This window comes from Bubalus kerabau, chromosome 16, assembly GCF_029407905.1.
Source record: "Bubalus kerabau isolate K-KA32 ecotype Philippines breed swamp buffalo chromosome 16, PCC_UOA_SB_1v2, whole genome shotgun sequence".
In the NCBI taxonomy this organism is placed as follows: Eukaryota; Metazoa; Chordata; class Mammalia; order Artiodactyla; family Bovidae; genus Bubalus; species Bubalus kerabau.
The window spans coordinates 46,354,839-46,376,145 of record NC_073639.1 but is presented as its reverse complement, the minus strand read 5'-3'; the positions used below and the strand labels follow the sequence as shown (position 1 = coordinate 46,376,145).

The 21,307-nt window shown below is 42.1% G+C and overlaps 1 protein-coding gene across 2 annotated transcripts in view; it reads right to left on the bottom strand.

Annotated features, from left to right (window-relative positions):
- PDGFC (platelet derived growth factor C) overlaps positions 1-21,307 on the bottom strand; it is a 260,208-nt gene that overhangs the window by 238,428 nt on the left and 473 nt on the right. The gene's annotated exons all lie outside the window — the stretch shown is intronic.

The window sequence follows — 21,307 nt, the reverse complement described above, 5'->3', positions numbered from 1 at the left end:
TTTCTGTTTAGTTGATCTATCCATAGGTGTGAGTGGGGTATTAAAGTCTGCCACTATTATTGTGTTATTGTTAATTTCTCCTTTCATACTTGTTAGCATTTGTCTTACATACTGCGGTGCTCCCGTGTTGGGTGCATATATATTTATAATTGTTATATCTTCTTCTTGGATTGATCGTTTGATCATTATGTAGTGTCCATCTTTGTCTCTTTTCACAGTCTTTGTTTTAAAGTCTATTTTATCTGCTATGAGTATTGCTACTCCTGCTTTCTTTTGGTCCCTATTTGCATGGAAAATCTTTTTCCAGCCCTTCACTTTCAGTCTGTATGTGTCCCCTGTTTTGAGGTGGGTCTCTTGTAGACAACATATATATGGGTCTTGTTTTTGTATCCATTCAGCCAGTCTTTGTCTTTTGGTTGGGGCATTCAACCCATTTACGTTTAAGGTAATTACTGATAAGTATGATCCTGTTGCCATTTACTTTATTGTTTTGGGTTTGAATTTATACACCGTTTTTGTGTTTCCTGTCTAGAGAATATCCTTTAGTATTTGTTGGAAAGCTGGTTTGGTGGTACAGAATTCTCTCAGCTTTTGCTTGTCTGAAAAGCTTTTGATTTCTCCTTCATACTTGAATGAGATCCTTGCTGGGTACAATAATCTGGGCTGTAGGTTATTTTCTTTCATCATTTTAAGTATGTCTTGCCATTCCCTCCTGGCTTGAAGAGTTTCTATTGAAAGGTCAGCTGTTATCCTTATGGGTATTCCCTTGTGTGTTATTTGTTGTTTTTCCCTTGCTGCTTTTAATATTTGTTCTTTGTGTTTGATCTTTGTTAATTTGATTAATATGTGTCTTGGGGTGTTTTGCCTTGGGTTTATCCTGTTTGGGGCTGACAAACCATTAGCCAGACTCATCAAGAAACAAAGGGAGAAAAATCAAATCAATAAAATTAGAAATGAAAATGGAGAGATCACAACAGACAACACAGAAATACAAAGGATCATAAGAGACTACTATCAACAATTATATGCCAATAAAATGGACAATGAGGAAGAAATGGACAAATTCTTAGAAAAGTACAACTTTCCAAAACTCGACCAGGAAGAAATAGAAAATCTCAACAGACCCATCACAAGCACAGAAATTGAAACTGTAATCAAAAATCTTCCAGCAAACAAAAGCCCAGGTCCAGACGGTTTCACAGCTGAATTCTACGAAAAATTTAGAGAAGAGCTAACACCTATCCTGCTCAAACTCTTCCAGAAAATTGCAGAGGATGGTAAACTTCCAAACTCATTCTATGAGGCCGCCATCACCCTAATACCAAAACCTGACAAAGATCCCACAAAAAAAGAAAACTACAGGCCAATATCACTGATGAACATAGATGTGAAAATCCTTAACAAAATTCTAGCAATCAGAATCCAACACCACATTAAAAAGATCATACACCATGACCAAGTGGGCTTTATCCCAGGGATGCAAGGATTCTTCAATATCCTCAAATCAATCAATGTAATACACCACATTAACAAATTGAAAAATAAAAACCATATGATTATCTCAATAGATGCAGAGAAAGCCTTTGACAAAATTCAACATCCATTTATGATCAAAACTCTCCAGAAAGCAGGAATAGAAGGAACATACCTCAACATAATAAAAGCTATATATGACAAACCCAGAGCAAACATTATCCTCAATGGTGAAAAGTTGAAAGCATTTCCTCTAAAGTCAGGAACAAGACAAGGGTGCCCACTTTCACCGTTACTATTCAACATAGTTTTGGAAGTTTTGGCCACAGCAATCAGAGCAGAAAAAGAAATAAAATGAATCCAAATTGGAAAAGAAGAAGTAAAGCCCTCACTGTTTGCAGACAACATGATCCTCTACATAGAAAACCCTAAAGACTCCACCAGAAAATTACTAGAACTAATCAATGACTATAGTAAAGTTGCAGGATATAAAATCAACACACAGAAATCACTTGCATTCCCATACACTAATAATGAGAAAACAGAAAGAGAAATTAAGGAAACAATTCCATTCACCATTGCAACGGAAAGAATAAAATACTTAGGAATATATCTACCTAAAGAAACTAAAGACCTATATATAGAAAACTATAAAACACTGGTGAAAGAAATCAAAGAGGACACAAACAGATGGAGAAATATACCATGTTCATGGATTGGAAGAATCAATATAGTGAAAATGAGTATACTACCCAAAGCAATCTATAGATTCAGTGCAATCCCTATCAAGCTACCAACAGTATTCTTCACAGAGCTAGAACAAATAATTTCACAATTTGTATGGAAATACAAAAAACCTCGAATAGCCAAAGCGATCTTGAGAAAGAAGAATGGAACTGGAGGAATCAACCTACCTGACTTCAGGCTCTACTACAAAGCCACAGTTATCAAGACAGTATGGTACTGGCACAAAGACAGAAATATAGATCAATGGAACAAAATAGAAAGCCCAGAGATAAATCCACGCACATATGGACACCTTATCTTTGACAAAGGAGGCAAGAATATACAATGGATTAAAGACAATCTCTTTAACAAGTGGTGCTGGGAAAACTGGTCAACCACTTGTAAAAGAATGAAACTAGAACACTTTCTAACACCATACACAAAAATAAACTCAAAATGGATTAAAGATCTAAACGTAAGACCAGAAACTATAAAACTCCTAGAGGAGAACATAGGCAAAACACTCTCTGACATACATCACAGCAGGATCCTCTATGACCCACCTCCCAGAATATTGGAAATAAAAGCAAAAATAAACAAATGGGACCTAATTAACCTTAAAAGCTTCTGCACATCAAAGGAAACTATTAGCAAGGTGAAAAGACAGCCTTCAGAATGGGAGAAGATAATAGCAAATGAAGCAACTGACAAACAACTAATCTCGAGAATATACAAGCAACTCCTACAGCTCAACTCCAGAAAAATAAATGACCCAATCAAAAAATGGGCCAAAGAACTAAATAGACATTTCTCCAAAGAAGACATACAGATGGCTAACAAACACATGAAAAGATGCTCAACATCACTCATTATCAGAGAAATGCAAATCAAAACCACTGTGAGGTACCATTTCACACCAGTCAGAATGGCTGCGATCCAAAAGTCTACAAGTAATAAATGCTGGAGAGGGTGTGGAGAAAAGGGAACCCTCTTCCACTGTTGGTGGGAATGCAAACTAGTACAGCCACTATGGAGAACAGTGTGGAGATTCCTTAAGAAACTGGAAATAGAACTGCCTTATGATCCAGCAATCCCACTGCTGGGCATACACACTGAGGAAACCAGAAGTGAAAGAGACACGTGTACCCCAATGTTCATCGCAGCACTGTTTATCATAGCCAGGACATGGAAGCAACCTAGATGTCCATCAGCAGATGAATGGATAAGAAAGCTGTGGTACATATACACAATGGAGTATTACTCAGCCATTAAAAAGAATACATTTGAATCAGTTCTAATGAGGTGGATGAAACTGGAGCCCATTATACAGAGTGAAGTAAGCCAGAAAGAAAAACACCAATACAGTATACTAACGCATATATGTGGAATTTAGAAAGATGGTAACAATAACCCTGTGTACGAGACAGCAAAAGAGACACTGATGTATAGAACAGTCTTATGGACTCTGTGGGAGAGGGAGAGGGTGGGAAGATTTGGGAGAATGGCATTGAAACATGTAAAATATCATGTATGAAACGAGTTGCCAGTCCAGGTTCGATGCAGGATACTGGATGCTTGGGGCTGGTGCACTGGGACGACCCAGAGGGATGGTATGGGGAGGGAGGAGGGAGGAGGGTTCAGGATGGGGAACACATGTATACCTGTGGCGGATTCATTTTGATATTTGGCAAAACTAATACAATTATGTAAAGTTTAAAAAATAAAATTAAATTAAAAAAATAAAATAAAAGTGATACAAATGAACTTCTTTATAAAATAGAAACAGACTCACAGACTTAAGAGAAGGAACCTATGGTTACCAACGGGTAACCTGATCTGCCTCTTGAGAAATTTGTATGCAGGTCAGGAAGCAACAGTTAGAACTGGACATGGAACAACAGACTGGTTCCAAATAGGAAAAGGAGTACATCAAGGCTGTATATTGTCACCCTGCTTATTTAACTTCTATGCAGAGTACATCATGAGAAACGCTGGATGGGAAGAAACACAAGCAGGAATCAAGATTGCCGGGAGAAATATCAATAACCTCAGATATGCAGATGACACCACCGTTATGGCAGAAAGTGAGGAGGAACTAAAAAGCCACTTGATGAAAGTGAAAGTGGAGAGTGAAAAAGTTGGCTTAAAGCTCAACATGCAGAAAACGAAGATCATGGCATCTGGTCCCATCACTTCATGGGAAATAGATGGGGAAACAGGGGAAACAGTGTCAGACTTTATTTTGGGGGGCTCCAAAATCACTGCAGATGGTGACTGCAGCCATGAAATTAAAAGACGCTTACTCCTTGGAAGGAAAGTTATATCCAACCTAGATAGCATATTCAAAAGCAGAGACATTACTTTGCCAACAAAGGTTCGTCTAGTCAAGGCTATGGTTTTTCCTGTGGTCATGGATGGATGTGAGAGTTGGACTGTGAAGAAGGCTGAACACCGAAGAATTGATGCCTTTGAACTGTGGTGTTGGAGAAGACTCTTGAGAGTCCCTTGGACTGCAAGGAGATTCAACCAGTCCATTCTGAGGGAGATCAGCCCTGGGATTTCTTTGGAAGGAATGATGCTAAAGCTGAAACTCCAGTACTTTGGCCACCTCATGCGAAGAGTTGACTCATTGGAAAAGACTCTGATGCTGGGAGGGATTGGGGGCAGGAGGAGAAGGGGATGACAGAGGATGAGATGGCTGGATGGCATCACTGACTCGATGGACGTGAGTCTGCGTGAACTCCAGGAGTTGGTGATGGACAAGGAGGCCTGGCGTGCTGCGATTCATGGAGTCGCAAAGAGTCGGACACAACTGAGTGACTGAACTGAACTGAAAGGTAGTGGGGGATAAATTAGGAGACTGGGACTGACATATACACACTACTATAGGTAGCCAACAAGGACCTTCTGCATAGCACAGGGAATTCTGCTCAATATTATGTAATAAACTACAGGAGTAAAGAATCTGGAAAAGAATGGACACATACATATGAATAACAGAACAGCTGTGCTGTACAGCTGGAACACAACAGTGTGCATCAACCACACTCCAGTATAAAATAAAAACTAAATTTAAAGGGTGCTCATTGAATTTGAATTTCCATGCTTATTTTCTTAAATCCCTGTAACTATGAATAAGTTAAAGTCCTTGCTAACACTGGTTTCCGTTGTGTCTTTTTCACATACATTTTCCATGTCACTCTCTTCCACATAAGTATTTTCACTGATGCTGCCCTAGTCACTGCCTTCACGCATCTTTCCTCCAGTTACGTCTTCAAGTCCTGTCATCTCCTTATGCCTCTAGATAGACAGGCCAGGCAGAAACACCAACTTTCCTTACCTTTTCTCTCCTATTACCTAGGACACACTTAGCTGGACCAAAACCCCACTGCAGGTCCCTCTCCAACCCACCAAACAAGCAAACAAAAACTTTTTTTTCCCTTTCCCCTCAGAAACCACTTCAGTATTGCTTTCCCTTGATCCCTAAAGCTCTCCCCAAACCCTCACAGAATATATCTGTTTCCACTGTACTCCATAAACATTCTGCCTTGTACTTCTGCACTGCTCATCACATTGAAGGGTTTTTGCTTTTGTTTTGTGTTTGTTTTTCCATCTACATTGAAACCTCATGTCTATTCATCAGTCCTCATTTTCTTGAAACTCTACTATATGTTTTACCATTGACCAAGCTCCTTGATTCTTCTCTCCCTTTCCAGGGCACCCACCTCTTCCTGCCTTAAAGTGCCTCCTTCCTGCCTCCCTCCCACTCTTCCTTCCTTCTTGCTCTCCTTCCCTTCCTACTCCCCCTCATGTTTCTCTATTTCTTTCCTCCCTCTTCTCCCCTCTTTGTTTTCTTCCCTCTCTCCCCGCATGACTCTTCCTGCTGGTTCTGGACCGCAAACGTGGGGCTTCCCTGTCCTTCCACTTTACCCTTCCCTTCCTGCAGCCCGCATCCTGTCTCTTTATGGCACACTCCACAAGGAACCAAAGATAGGTCTTCGCCTGGCTTCCTGAGCAGCTCTGCTAGGGCTCATAGCAAGCTCACGATGGTGCTGCAGGCACGCTTTCCTCGCTGTGCCAGCCTCCTCTGGGCCTCCCTTCCCACCACCCGCCCCCGGGACTCACCCAGAGGTCTCCATCACAACACACTGCAAGATAGACTGAGGTTCCTGGCTTCCCTGCTCTGCACATTTCCTCAGCAGCTCCCCCTCCCAACCTCCACTCCAGCAGCCCTGATTCTGCAGGAACACAGGTTACTCACCTATCCAGGTGACTCTGCTCAGAATGCACTTCTGCCCTAACAACCTCCCTAACCTTCTAAGGTCTTGGCTATAAATCCTCCTGCCTTTCCTTGCATTCCCACCACACACTTGGGTTACTCTGCATCATGGCCAGTACCTGCCTTGTCTCCCCTCTGCAAGGTAAGTTGCTGAAGGGAGTGACCCATCCTGGTTTCAGGCAGGTCCCAGGTCACTCTGTGCTGAGATCACATATGACCATCAGAAGTCTGCGCTACGTAAAAGAGGTTAACAGGCTCTGAACTGCTGTTAAGATCACCAAGAATCTGATTTAAAGGCAGATCCTAGATCTTTCACAGACTTAAGGCCATGTAACCCATATTCATTAAAAAGAGGGGAAAAAAGGAAACGGCAAGTCACACATTACACAGAAGCTATAATATCCACCATTGTCCCTTGTTTTTCAGGCCTGTGGAGCTGGAGCAGCTATTTCCTCTGCCAAACTTCCCGCAGGAACACTTGAAAGCTGCCAGTATGGTGCGATGCCACCAGTTTTCAGAACTTAGAAAGGCTCATTGATTTTTACCGAGGTTTCTTACACAATCCACTTCCTCTAAGGCCAGGCAAGCCAACCTTGATGGAGAGAACTTACAGAATGAATAAATGTTATGGTATCAACATAGAAATTATTTAGTTTCCTTTCCTCACTTCAATTTCCAAATTTATTTCTGGCTTCCGCTGCAGCTAGTCACCATGACCGGTGTGCAGAACCACGTGTTCTGACTCTTACCCCACCCACCTCCCCTTCACCTGGAAGGCACAGCCCTCAATCCTCACAGCCAACCAATCTTAGAGGAGGTCAATGAATATTCTAATGCAAAGCAACTCTCAAAAGCAAGACCACTCAGGAGAGGACTTTTACCTAGGCCTCAACTAAGAGGAATGAATGTGACTGTAGGTTGGTTATAAGAGAGGTTTTATTACAACATTGGCAGAGTTATCGTAACTGTAAATCATAACTGTTGTTGGATTTCTACTTTACATAGTTATAGTTACGGGCCTGCTCTTGTTAGCCAGAACAATTATTTTACAATTAGTTTGGACATGCCTGAGCCCAGAAGGAAAACTTCAATTCCAATCATCCTATTTTTCTTGAGTAGAACCCAGGGCTACCAAAAATCAGGTCAGTTCAACTTTTCACACGTGAGTTTCTCAGCATTTTCCAAAGTTGAACCAGCATACAAGTCGATGTTCAAAACTGTATTTTTTCAAGCTGTCACATAAAACAGCAATAACGGATTTCCATGCACCAAAGAAAAGCAAACATATAGACAAACCAAAAAACAAGCTTGTAACTTCATTTTTAAGGTAGACCATGGTCAGAGCCTGTAAACCATAATACACAATCCTGAATTTGGACTGCAAATCTATCACTGAAACATCTAGTAAATGACTCAATTTGTTTACACGGCTCTGTACCTTTTTACAGCCCTTCCATAAAGAAGTCATTACATCCACTCCCTTTATTTTGTTTAAGAGTGTTTGAATGAACCCCAGAACCACAAGCCAGTTAAACAAGCTCTCCTTCGCTGGACGTGGTCTCATATAATTCACCACTACCGGGGAAATTTTCAAAACAATGTTTGTACTTGGAAACACCACATGCTCCCACACTCCCAAACTATTTCCTGTGCTTTGTGCAGTCTTAAATGCCCAGCAGATATATTAAGAAGCCCTCCTTTCCCATTTTTCCAAGTAAAAGTATAGCATTTACACTTCTTCCAGAAGATTTGCACCGCTGAGTATTTTGCTACAGGAGATTGGCCATTTGGAAGTGACCGCAAAGGAAGATTGCAAGGAAATTGGGATCCAGACACCATCATTGATTTTTGAGGATGTAAATGTTAATTCTCATAGGGAGCCTTTCTAGAGCAGTTAGTTTAAGAGGTGTCCACCGGTGCCCATTAAAAGTGATCAGTATCCATGAAAGATGCATCTTCTACCATGATGAAAAAAGTACTAAGAACAAAAATACAGATTATTTAATTCTTAATATTTCATTTTTAATCATGCCTGTAAACAGCAAGCCTATGAACAGTCTCAACTATGAACCACTTTTTCAAGGGTTAACCTTTATCAATGAGGTATCTAGATTCTCTCAACATTTCTCAATATTTGGGCAGATTTTGACCAGGAAATGCCTGCTATTTTTGATTGTCGATTCTTCTACAAAAGGTTTTGTGACTAACACAAAATAAAGATACAGCTGAGGCCATCATATACATCTATGCTATACAAGAAACTGCATCTGAAACTCTAGAAACAGTAGTCTGCTATGAGAGCTAGTCTCCTGTATCACAGAGGCAACTCATTTCCATGGGGATCTCCAGATAGAGTGCACTTTAGTTTACAGATAAAAGTAAAACCAGTCACAAAACATACATGTTGAAACACTGCTGCTTATTAACAGGAAGCCGCCCCAATACTTTTTATGACCCACAACATAAATCTATTACCAGCAGGGGAGACCTGCCTGCAGGACACCCCATCTCTGGCCCTCCATGAGCACTAGCCAGCTTGGCTTCTTGTTTTTATGGAGTTCAATCTCCATCCTTTGAGAGGCTAATCAGATGGCAAGTCACACTCTAAGAAGTTAATCTATCTCCAAGGAAAAATATGAAAGTGCTGGAAGTTACTGTGTTTTCCTGTGTTCTTAAACCATGTGTACCCTCCCATCACCATGTCTCAAGTTTAAACTAAGATACATCAAAAATGAACCCCGAAGTTCCCCTTTTCTCCAAACCTAGTAAGAATTTTCCAGGAAAGAACTGGATTTTTTTTGCTTCTCATCTGTTCCCATCTCTTAATCACATTCTAAGCAAATGATCCTTCTTCATACAGTGATTTTAAACATTGCCTGCTGCCACAGAAAAAGACATTATAACACTTTAATGACTTACAATTTGCATTTATAATCACCTCAGACCATGAATGTGTGTGGCAGTAAGGAAACAAGCTGTGATTTATTCCTCAGTGAAGAAAAAAAAAAGATAAATAACATGACTCTTTAAAAGACAGATGTCCTTATAAATACCCAGCAAAAATAACTGCCAGAAACAACACGAGATAAGAACCACGGAAGGCCAGCTTCTGTTGTTAATGGTTTCTGATCTGTGCACTGATTCCCAAGGCAGGTGCAAGGGCCAGCTGTGCATAATCAGAGCAAAGAAGCCCAAGACCATCTTGCAAAGGCTGAAAAGCTTAAAATAGTGTCCACTCAGGAACAAGGCTTTCCTGGAATGCAAACAGCCTGACTTCAAAAAAATGACATGAGATCCACACAGCCCATCCACCAAGTGAGTGCATTCATTTCAAATCCTTAAATACCTCAAAATATTTCTAGTGTTGTGTCCAAGGAACCAGGACCAACCTCCTGCATTTGCATTACCTCACAAGAATTACCTTTCCAGGAAACTCAATCTTTTCCCTTGAAAGTGCAAAGGCTGTCTTCCTTGCTCCTGTCAGGGGAAGAGCTTCATCACACTGATTGCACGCACACTGCCCCCTACCCCATCCTGGTCCTGCACCCAGCCTCCTACTGCCTGCCACCCATTGTGTGAGTGGAGTGTGAAGAGAGCTCTTTGTTCACTCATGTAAGCATCAGGCAGCAGACAGCAGTGTGGACACTGGCTTCCCTTACTTGAGTGTCCCTGAGGCTGTGCAGCCTGCCCCCAGACCGGCTCAGAACTTCCCAAGAAAACCCCAATAAGCCCTTCTCTGCTCACACCAGTGCAGAATTCTGCTGCCTGCCTGCCTATAAAGTAACTGGAAGCTTCTGACCAATCTTAAACATGAAGACAATCTTTTGTTTTTTTTTTATTGAAGTCCAGTCGATTTACCATGCTGTGTTAGTTTCAGGTGTACAACACAGTCATTCAGTATATGTATGTGTATATATATAAATACTGAATATATACATATGTATACTATATATATATATCTTCCCTGGTGGCTCAGAGGTTAAACTGGAGGGAGACCCGGGTTTGATCCCTGAGTCAGGAAGATCACCTGGAGAAGGAAATGGCAACCCACTCCAGTATTCTTGCCTGGAGAATCCCATGGACGGAGGAGCCTGGTGGGCCACAGTCCACAGGGTCGCAAAGAGTCGGACAGGACTGAGCGACTTCACTTCACTCACTATATATATATATATATATATATACACACACACACATATGCTTGTGCCACATGCTCAGTCGTGTCCAACTCTTATATATATTTATATATATATATATATATATATATATATATATATCCCCTGGAGGAGGGCATGGCAACCCACTCCAGTATTCTTGCCTGGAGAACCCCATGGACATAGCGTTGCAGAGAGTCAGCCACGACTGAAAAGACTGAGCACGTACACATGTGTGTATATATGCATATGTATATATGTATGTATTTGGTGTGTACATGTGTATATATACATATGTATATATTTGGTATGTATATGTGTATATATACATATGTATATATGTATATATTTGGTATGTACATGTGTATATATACATATTCTTTTTCAGATTCTTTTCTTTTATAGGTTATTACAAAATATTGAGTATGGTTCCCTACACCATACAGTTGGTCTTTGTTGCTTATTTATTTTATATATAGTAGGGTGTATATCAGAGAAGGCAATGGCACCCCACTCCAGTACTCTTGCCTGGAAAATGCCATGGATGGAGGAGCCTGGTAGGCTGCAGTCCATAAGGTCGCTAAGAGTCGGACACGACTGATCGACTTCACTTTCGCTTTTCACTTTCATGCATTGGAGAAGGAAATGGCAACCCACTCCAGTGTTCTTGCCTGGAGAATCCCAGGGGTGGGAGAGCCTGGTGGGCTGCCGTCTATGGGGTCACACAGAGTCGGACACGACTGAAGTGACTTAGCAGCAGCAGGGTATATATGTCAGTCCCAAACTTCTACTTTATCTTTCTCTCACCTTTCCCCTTTGGTAACATTGAATTTGTTCTCTATGTCTATTTTGTAAATAAGTACATTTGTATCTTTTTTTCTTTAGATTCTACATATAAGTGATATATATCATATGACATTTGTCTCCCTCTTTCTGACTTAATCTGATAATCTCTAGGTTATCCATGTTTCTACAAATGACATTGTTTCATTCTTTTGTGTGGCTGAGTAGTATTCCACTATATATATGTATGTACCACATCTTTAGCTGTTCATCTATGAATGGACACTTAAGTTGCTTCCATGCCCTGGCTGTTGTAAACAGTACTCCTATGAACACTGCGGTGCATGAACCCTTCTGAATTGCTTTTCTCTGGATATATGCCCAGTAGTGGGATTACTGGATCATATGGCAGCTCTATATTTCTAGTTTTTTGAGGACCTGCCATACTGTTCTCCATAGTGACCATATCAATGTCCATTCCCATCAACAGTGTAGGAGGGTTCCCTTGTCTCCACACCCTCTTCAGTTTCTATTGTTTGCAGAGTGAAGACAAGCTTTTCTGGAATTCTGTTTGTGAGCTGCCAACCCTGCAGGAGGCACTCCCTGCAAACAGCATCCGGCCCTTGAATCTCCCCCCACCTCTGCTTACCCTGGGCCCCAGACTTGTCTCTACTCTCTGATGCAGAGTGCCCTCGGCCTAGAACCCTTTCCTCTTTTTCCCTCTTCAAGCCCGTTTCAAAACATGTCAGCTCCCTTGTGGGGGCTTTTCTCCATGTGCTTCTTTCCGAGGTCGAATCCACCACCTGTCAATCAGAAGTTTCTGAGAGTGCGAGAGTGCGGTAAAGCCCTCTGCATTCCCACAGCACCAGGAGCCCAGAACCAACAGATCAGGAGACGAACTCTGAGCCACAGTTCTTCCTGGGCAGAGCTTTGCAAGGACGAGAACCTAGTCTTCTCTGTGTATCCAGCACCGAGGGCAGAGCTTAGCACAGAGTAGACGGTTATAAATATTTGCTGTTTAAAAACAATGTTCTAATAAAACACTAGACCATTAAGTCATGAAGGGGGAGGCACGTGGCTCTGAGTCCTGGCCTGGAGTCAGATCCAGGTCCAAACATTTACCAGCTGTGCGACCTTGGCTACTTAGCCGGTAAAGCCTCCGTGTTTTTCCTAATACCACAAGGGGAGGTTACAGAGATATAAACTCCATACTGTCTGCAACTGCTGAGCACAAGAGTAGCTCCTAACAGGCTCTCCTGCGGAGTCATCGTTAAGCATCAGAAAACCAGAGGCTTACTAAGAACCCTTTTGTCCCAATGAATCGCCCCCAAGGATGCTTCCAGATGCTGCCCTTTCCAGGAGCGCTTCCTGGTTTCTCATCAGAATACAGTGGACGTAGGAGCAAGGCAGAGCTGCATCCTTATACTTATTATCATCAATGGACCTCACGCTGCTAGGGATGCTGGTTTCCTCAAAGAGCCAGACATCCGCTTTGCCTCGGCTCCTCCAAACCTGGCAACAATCCAATACACCCCCCCTCAATTGAGAAATGGCTCAACTACTATGCAATAGAGGAAATGCCAAATACAAAAAAAAATCACAGATTGAAAATTAAAAAGGAATTAAGCTTAACACTAAGAAAGTAAAATTACTGAAGCCAGTCTGGCAAAGATGGTTTGGCTTTGCAACAAGGCAGATGTCCAGGAAGGAGGCTGCTCTGTCACCAATTCGAAGGCGCATAAGAGGTCTGATGTGGAGGCAGAGAGCAGGTAAGAGGAGCTGAACTCCATTTACAATGTATCCTCATAATGTAAAAGACAAAAGGAGCTGATGCTACCAAAAACATCACCCATAGTCATGTGGCTTATAGAAATATAAGAAATGTGCTGTGTATGATAACAAAACCTCTGGTATGACACATTTTCTGTGATCATTGTTAATTAGTGACATAGTAACATTTGTAGCAGGTGGTTAGTAAACCTCATGTGTTGGGGGTGCACTCCTTGGGGAATGGTTTGGGCCAGATGGGGTCTATATGGAGTGGAATATTTGACTCTTTTTTTTTCTTGTTTTAGGTTCTAGGATAGAATTTAACATTCTTTGCAGTCCAAGATGGGCTGGTGTCATAGTCTTCTCACTCCTAATCCATGACCACTTTTTTCCCTATTTATATCACCAGGTAGCCTATTGAGTTAATATTTAAGTTGTCAATTGATATGTGTCCCTATTTTTTAAGGCATAATATAAAATAACCGAATTTCATGAGAAGATCTATTACACCAGGGTCATTTCAGCTTTGAAACCAAATCTGTGTATCCAATACTAACCAGTCTGTTGGATGTGGGTTTTAAAAAAAATGTTTGCTAAACTATCCAAGTAGGATTTATTGTATTAAATGGCCTTTGGGTCTAAAAAACTTTTTTAAAAAAAAAAAGAAAGTAACTCCTCTTTATAACTGCAGCTCAACTATTCTCAGATGTTGAACTCTACAAACACAATTTTTTATAAAGGTAAGTGAATCCTGTTTTAGGAAAGCATTCAAGTCTACAGGTATAAATTAATTTCCTTGATGCTCTTGGCTTTAAGAGCAATCTGAACCTCTGACTAGGAAATCCCGTAATATAGTGTAAATAAAGGCTGAAATCATTCACTAAATCCACTGCATAAGAATAACAGGCTGTGCACCCTAGAGCTCACTAAACCACGCTCATCCACTCATTTTGATGGTACTTTTACCAATGAGACATCCTGCTAAATAAAATGTTCAAAACTGCCAAAATAAAAAACAGAAAGCATAAGAAAAGCTCCCCGTGAAGCCAGGCTTTCCAATGTCAGTCTTTCTCTTCACCATCCTCAACAAATATGGCAAAATATGCAACTAAACACTGTTCATCCACAGACCCACTGAAAATAAGATCTCAAGACATCACAATTCTAAAGGAAGTATTTCAAGTCATTTGCCAAACTGTCATAGTCCCACCACAACAGCATTATTACAATAGACATTAGCCAATTATATTTAATTAGCATGATTATTCTAAGATTGTCGTCTTTCGTGTTCCCATAAACAATGTTTCAGGATCAAAGGAGTCCCACCTCCCCTTACTGCCCCCAAAACATGAAACCTCATAAAACAGTAAAAAAATGCTTTTATACGGAGTGTTGGAATTTTGACACTAGAATTCCATTTGCCTAATTGGTTCTCCTGGAAGAAAAACAGATCAGCACATGAGCCGTTGAACTTGGCTGCCCTCCAGGGCGACCTTGACCAAGTCACCTTGGTGGTCCAGACCTCACTTTAAACATCGGTGGGGACAGATTCCTGGGAACCCTCCAGCTCTAAGGCTCCACACACCAGACTTGGTGCTGATTTCTAACCTGTGCACCACAAGCAGAAGGCAGGAAGCACGCTGGTTCTGGAGTTGTGTCAGCCATTCAGAGTTCACCATCTGGGCAGTGCAGGAGCCTGACCACACGTGGTCCACCTGCAGAGTGCCTGGCAGAGTGGCACTTCTAAGACAGTCACTAGCACCACTTCTAGGAAGCCTACCCACCGAACTGGTACACTCCTGGTAACGTGGGACATTTACCAAAATGACAAAGTAAAACTCTCACTGGCATCCCCCATCGCAGCCAATAAGCAAGTTTCTCTTCCTATGAAAACAGTCAAGCAATGTGAAAGCTCCAGTGTCAAAATGCCACCTTCCAAGATGGCCTGCATGTTCCAGGCAACGCCAGAGTTCTCCTGAAACAAGACACTAACATCCAGAACCATCCAACAAATACTCAACATATGACGCCCTCAGTTCCCTACCCTGGAGCATCCACAGAGAACAAGTCAGACAGGGCTGTGCTCTCAGGGACCTGCCATTCTACAAAGTGGGGATCAGGGCACGGAGACAACAAATAAACCAATAAACAACAAGCAGAATACCAAAGAGTGGATTCACCTTGATGTGATGAACAGGGGTGGTTAATGTAAGTAGTTAGAAAAAGGGCCTCAGAGAGCAGACAGTCTCTTTAAACCAGATAACAGGAAGGTGGTACCCAGGCGGGAGCAGCTGCTCGGTGTCATCTGGGGAAGCAGGATCAGGCACCCGAGTGCTCCAATCCCATGCCATCCGTGCCACGTCCCCTGCCCCATCTCACCCCCAGACACACCCTTGGCTCGAACCAAAGAAGCTTCAAGGAGAAGGCTCGAAGGAGGTTGTACCCTTTCTTCTCTCTGGGTCATTCAAGCCGCAGGTGCCTTGGGCCTGAATGCCCAGCAGTGGGGAGAAGAGACAGCAGTTTTAACTCCATTATGAACTAAATTATCCATAGCGGAAAGTGTCAAAAGGCTTAACCATCAGAGTGGCAGGCACAGGGATTCATCAGGAAGGAGGCCAGGAGGTCTGGGGCACTGCCTCTGATGTCCAGAGCTGGGCCAGGCACAAAGATGTTCCATCTGTCCTGGAGAAGCAGCTGGGCTCCTTCCCAACCCTCTGAGGATATTTCAAAATTTCCACAATTGGTGTGGTTGTACCTGGGGTTACTAGCCAAAAATCAACCACTAGACATTTCCTCAGGAGACAGGAAAGGGAGATGTGAGAAAAAAAAAAATCACAGGTGGAGACAGTGGTAGAGAAAAATAATTCACAGAGACCCCCTTAACCAATGAGTTATACAGAAATGATATAGCATTATATACAGCAGGGATCCCCAACCTCTGGGATCAAATGCCTGATGGTCTGAGGTGGAGTTGATATATTAATAATAGAAATAAAGTGCAAATTAATGTAATACGCTTGAATCATCCTGAAACTATCTCCCCACCCCTGGTCTCTGGAAAAACTGTCTTCCATGAAACCCATCTCTGGTACTGAAAAAGTTGGGGACTGTTGATACAAAGATATTCTGACTACAGATAACGTTTTCAACTAAAATCATGAGAAAAATTAAAATCAGACAAAGTAAGTGAAGGGACTTTTATTACGACTTCTACCATGTTGATTACTACAAACAGAAACTTCCACTTTGCTCAATATTCTAGAATAACCTAAATGGGAAAAGAATTTGAAAAAGAGGGGATAAAAGCGTATGTGTAGTTGAATCACTTTGCAATCCATCTACAACTAACACAACTTTGTTAATTAACTATACTCCAATATAAAATAAACTTACAATTTTAAAAATAAATAAAAACAAAACAGAAACCTTTGGAGAAATGTTTAGCAGTCTTGGGGGCTTTTGGGAGGGTGGATATTACAAATGCATTGATTCAGTTATGATGTATTTAACACACATCGCATGATCACTAGATTTCTATTTCTACAAAAAGTGTGCAATTTACACCTACAGCAAAATTTTAGCACCAAAAATTTTGAAAAAACATGAAGTGGAAGAGAATGCCAAGAATATATGTAAGAAATAAATTTTAGGAAAGATGAAATAAGAATAGACCAAGCTAGGATCCCAGTGGCCAAGACAGGGATCTGCAAAATGTAACAAAGAGGAAAGTTTAGGGTCGGCCGCTAGCATCTACTTACAACTATTCACAAGTGAAATATAGTCCCTGAAGCTTCACACAGATCTTTGTACTTTCTAATTACCTTTCAGAAGTAATCACCAAGTATATCAGGTTAAGCATAAAAGATAAGAGTTGGTAGGAGAAGAAAAGTTACCATAAAATAGAAGGGGGTTTTTCCGGTCACCTCTTGTGAAAAGCAATATTCATCATTACATAACGGTACTTCACTTCTTCAACTTCCTCAAACCATCCCAAAGAGAGCAGAGAACCAGGAGGAAGTTAAAAAAAAAAAACCCAAAACAACAAAAATAATTGTCACAAAGGTCTTTCATGACAACTTACAGACTAACAGGAAAGTCCCTTGAGTCCTTGGGCAGAGTTCTTTACTCCTGGACAGTACTCTGAGGATTGTGATGACCGGATCTGCTTCAAATACAGCTTTGAAGCGGCTACCTGAGAATGGTAGCGGGGGTGGGTAGGGACATGCTGGCCAGAGGAGGAGAAAGTTGGCACTGGAAATGACAGAAAAGCCACAAATACAAGATACACGTACTCAGGGACACATTACAAGGGGACCATTTGTCCCCAAAGTAAATGGCTTCACAGGCCACAAAAGTCCTTGAGGAAAAGCGCACATATGATAAATGCTGTGATTGGGAGAGGGAAGCAGGAGGAGCTTATAAGGATAGGGAATTAAAAGGTCCACTATTATGTATAAAATAAGCTACAAAGCATATTACACCAGACAGGAATGTAGCCAATACTTTACAATAAATATAAATGGAGTATAAACTGTAATCATTGTGACTCATTATACTGTACATTACATAAGATTAAAGATCAACTCTACTCAATTTTTTTAAGTGATGTTTATAAGGAAAACCCCAATAGAGGCATATTCCAAATCTACACTCACAATAGTTAAAGAAGATGAAGTCAGAAGCGTGTTTCAGGGCTGTGGGTAATTCAAGACGCTTGTCCAGTGACACGAGGCAGGTGAGGCCTTAGTCCAGATGCTTGTGATTGGCGTCTACTGAGGCTACATGAGTGTGTGCTCAGTCACTCAGTCCTGTCTGACCTTTGTGACCCTACGGACATAACCTGCCAGGCTCCTTTCCTCTGTCCATGGGACTGTCCAGGCAAGAATACTGGAGTGGGTTACCATTTCCTCCTCCAGGGAATCTTCCTAACTCAGGGATCAAACCCCAGTGTCCTTCAGCTCCTGCCCTGGCAGGCGGATTCTTTACCACTGAGCCACCTGGGAAGCCCAATTAGGGCTACACACAGATGGCAAACAAATAAGCTGAGTTTTGTTTTGTTTGTGATATATATGGTTCCTTCTGCTACAGTATCTTGGAACTTATTCATTTCTTGGGAGGCATCCTCTTCTAAAATGAGTGCACACAGATCACAATAATTTTTCCATGGCCATGAGTGTACAGGTAAGAAACCCTGCCTACCTCAGTGTTCTGATTTTTTATCTCCCTCTTTAAGTGAAATCCTTGATGGATATGTGAGACTTCATTGCTAGGAGTTGTGTGAAGGATGAAGACACAAAGGCGGGACTTCCCTGGTAGTCTACTGGTTAGTACTCGGCGATTTCACTCAGGAGGGTTCAATCCATATTCGGTAGGGAACTAAGATCCCACAAGCCACATGGCACAGGCAGAAACAAAAGACACAAAGGTAACAGGTGATACTGGAGGATACAATTATCTTTACAGTAAAGTGGCAAGAATTGCAACGTAGTTTTAAGTAAACATCCAAGTACCTAATTAACTGGGTAAATGACACTGATCTCCCAAGGATAACTTTGAAACACCTCCCTTGCCCCAGTGTAAATCCAAGTACCCACACTGGCTACAGCAGCCAATCTCCATTTATAACACATCTCAGGACACTCAGCTGACCTGAAACTGAGCAGGCCTGGGGATGTGATGGGGTCGACACCACAGGAGACTTTGGAATACTCCAGAAAAAACACTCCCATGATGGAGGAGGGGTCCATGAAAGTAAAAATGAACTCCTATGGTCATGATAGGTGAATTTGGACATTTCACATTTCGCACTTAGAAGCTCGTTCAGAAAAAGATCCATTACAAACTGGACCAATGGCATTTTTTAGGTGGCATCCTCAGGTGGGTCTGTACTTTCAGAATTAGACACTTAGCTAAATTGAGAAGAGCAACAAGGCGATCAAAAATCAATCAAAATTCAACAGGAGGGCAAAAAAATGCCCACTTGACGGGGTGGGAAATTTGAAAGTCACACAAACTGCTCACATTCCCCGGGGGAATCTTAATCAGCAACTACCTGTTACCCTCCCATCCTGGAACCTCGCCTGTGCGGGGAAAATAGCTCTATACCGCCCCCTAGTGTTGATCGCCTCGCTTCTCAGACTGAACACCGCAAGGTGAGTGGTGCCTCCACCTCCACTTACTTCCGGAGGCCAACCCTCATAGGGCTAAACATAGCCCGGTCCTCTGCCCACAGATTAGGAAACAACCCGGCTATTTTTAGCATCATGCATCTTAGGAAGAGAAATGGTCCAGTCTCTGACGACAACAGAATGTGTGTGGCCTGACTTCATGAACCCATCGCTCAGGAGGGTGTGCACCTACTCCAGGAAGTGGCCTAAGATCCTGTGAAAGTTCTGGAGTCTGGTTATAAGGGATGGTGGCACATGGAACACACGACAAAATGACAAGGAAAGGACAATGACGGGTACAAGTCCTAAAGGGACTCGGGAACATAAGAGATGTCAGGCCAGGCCTGATATGTGAGAGCAGCAGAAGAAGGGACCTGGGGCAGAAAACGTAAAAAACAGAAGCCAGAAGCCAGGAATAGCATGCATACTCATTTTGAGAAAGTCTGTCCAGTAAGAGGCAATATTTTGAGCTTGACATTTATTTTACATGAGAAAGAACAAAGGTTGGTCTGATCTGTTTCCTGCCAGGGTACAGCTGGTGCTGTGACTTCTTTGATCACCCCCTCTCCCCAGTCCTCTGCAGTCCCCGTGATTAGAGATGGATCCCTAGGCTGCCTTTTGATCAGCAGCTCAAGCAGCCTGCAGGTGCCATGTGCCATCACATCAACAAGTTGTAAGAAGCAGCCACATTAAGTCTAGCTGATGAATGTGATAGCTTGTCTTGCTGCGGGTACAATAAATACACATAATGGCTACAAAGGTCCCAGGAATCCTTATTTTCTCTCCTTCTGTACTTTAGAACTTTCTGTGCTTTCTTAAAGGTGAACACTTTGGAGAGTTTCAGTACAAAACTAAAGCTTGGAAACGCCCCCAAAACATCGAGAAAATGGTGCTCAGACTTAAAAACACAGCGTACACCATTCCAATCTCCTAAGTATGCTGCTTATGTTCATGTCGCCTGGTTAATGAAGAGACAGCATTCTTGCATTCTAAATAGATGGCACACAAAGCAGTAAAAACATGTACATTTCTTTTCAAATAAAACTGAGAGCCACTGCTTGTAAACAGGGTGTTTAATATTCTAATTTTAGACAGCCTGCATTAACATTGTGGTTTCATGTGCAGTATAAAATTTCTATTTACAAAGTAGTCTCAAAAATGACTTCATAATGGTAGATCAAGAGCAAAGGAGTTTAGAAACTGAATGATGTAAATCATATGGAGTTCAGAGGCTAAGCAAATTACACACCCTGAAGCAGCCCTGGCTTCATGAAAGGAGCCTTTCTCCAGCGCTGTGCAATCCCAGCCCAAGGGAACTTGCATCTGAGAGTTTTCTAAACATTTCAGGTACACTTGAAAGCTGAAAGTAATTCTCATTTCCTATGCAGGATTAAGTCGTTTCCAGCACACACAAAATAGCAGCCACTCACCATCGCATATAAAAACACACCACCAGAAAGGTAAGGGCTTCAGAGTACAAAGGCATATTAAAAAAAAAAAAAAAGCGCAAGAGAAATACATTTTTAAATACCTCCTAAAGACATCCACAAGGCCTCTTGATCGCTTTACTTCCTATCTACTTATTGATTAATTGATGTCTTTCCACTTAGAGCGCTTCAATTAATGAGGTTGATACACGTCCTGGAACAACCCCTCCCCAATCCAAAAAACTCTGAGTAAAGTCAAACACGCCAAGACTTATTCGTGTTGCCTTCGGATTTAGAGGCAGTTCTTGAACTTAGAACTCTGGCAACAAGAGTTCTTCTTGCAAGGCACGCTGGCACCGACGTTCCCCAGGGCTCCCCGAACGTCCCCTCTCCGGGTGCGCCCGCAGAGACAATCACGCCGCCAGGCTGGAGCCCCGGCGGCCGCTCCCGAAGTTGCAAACTCCGCGGAACCTCCGAAAGCCGGTGCCTGCGAACACGCGCGGAGGCGTCCGTCCCAGCGCGGGCCGGGGT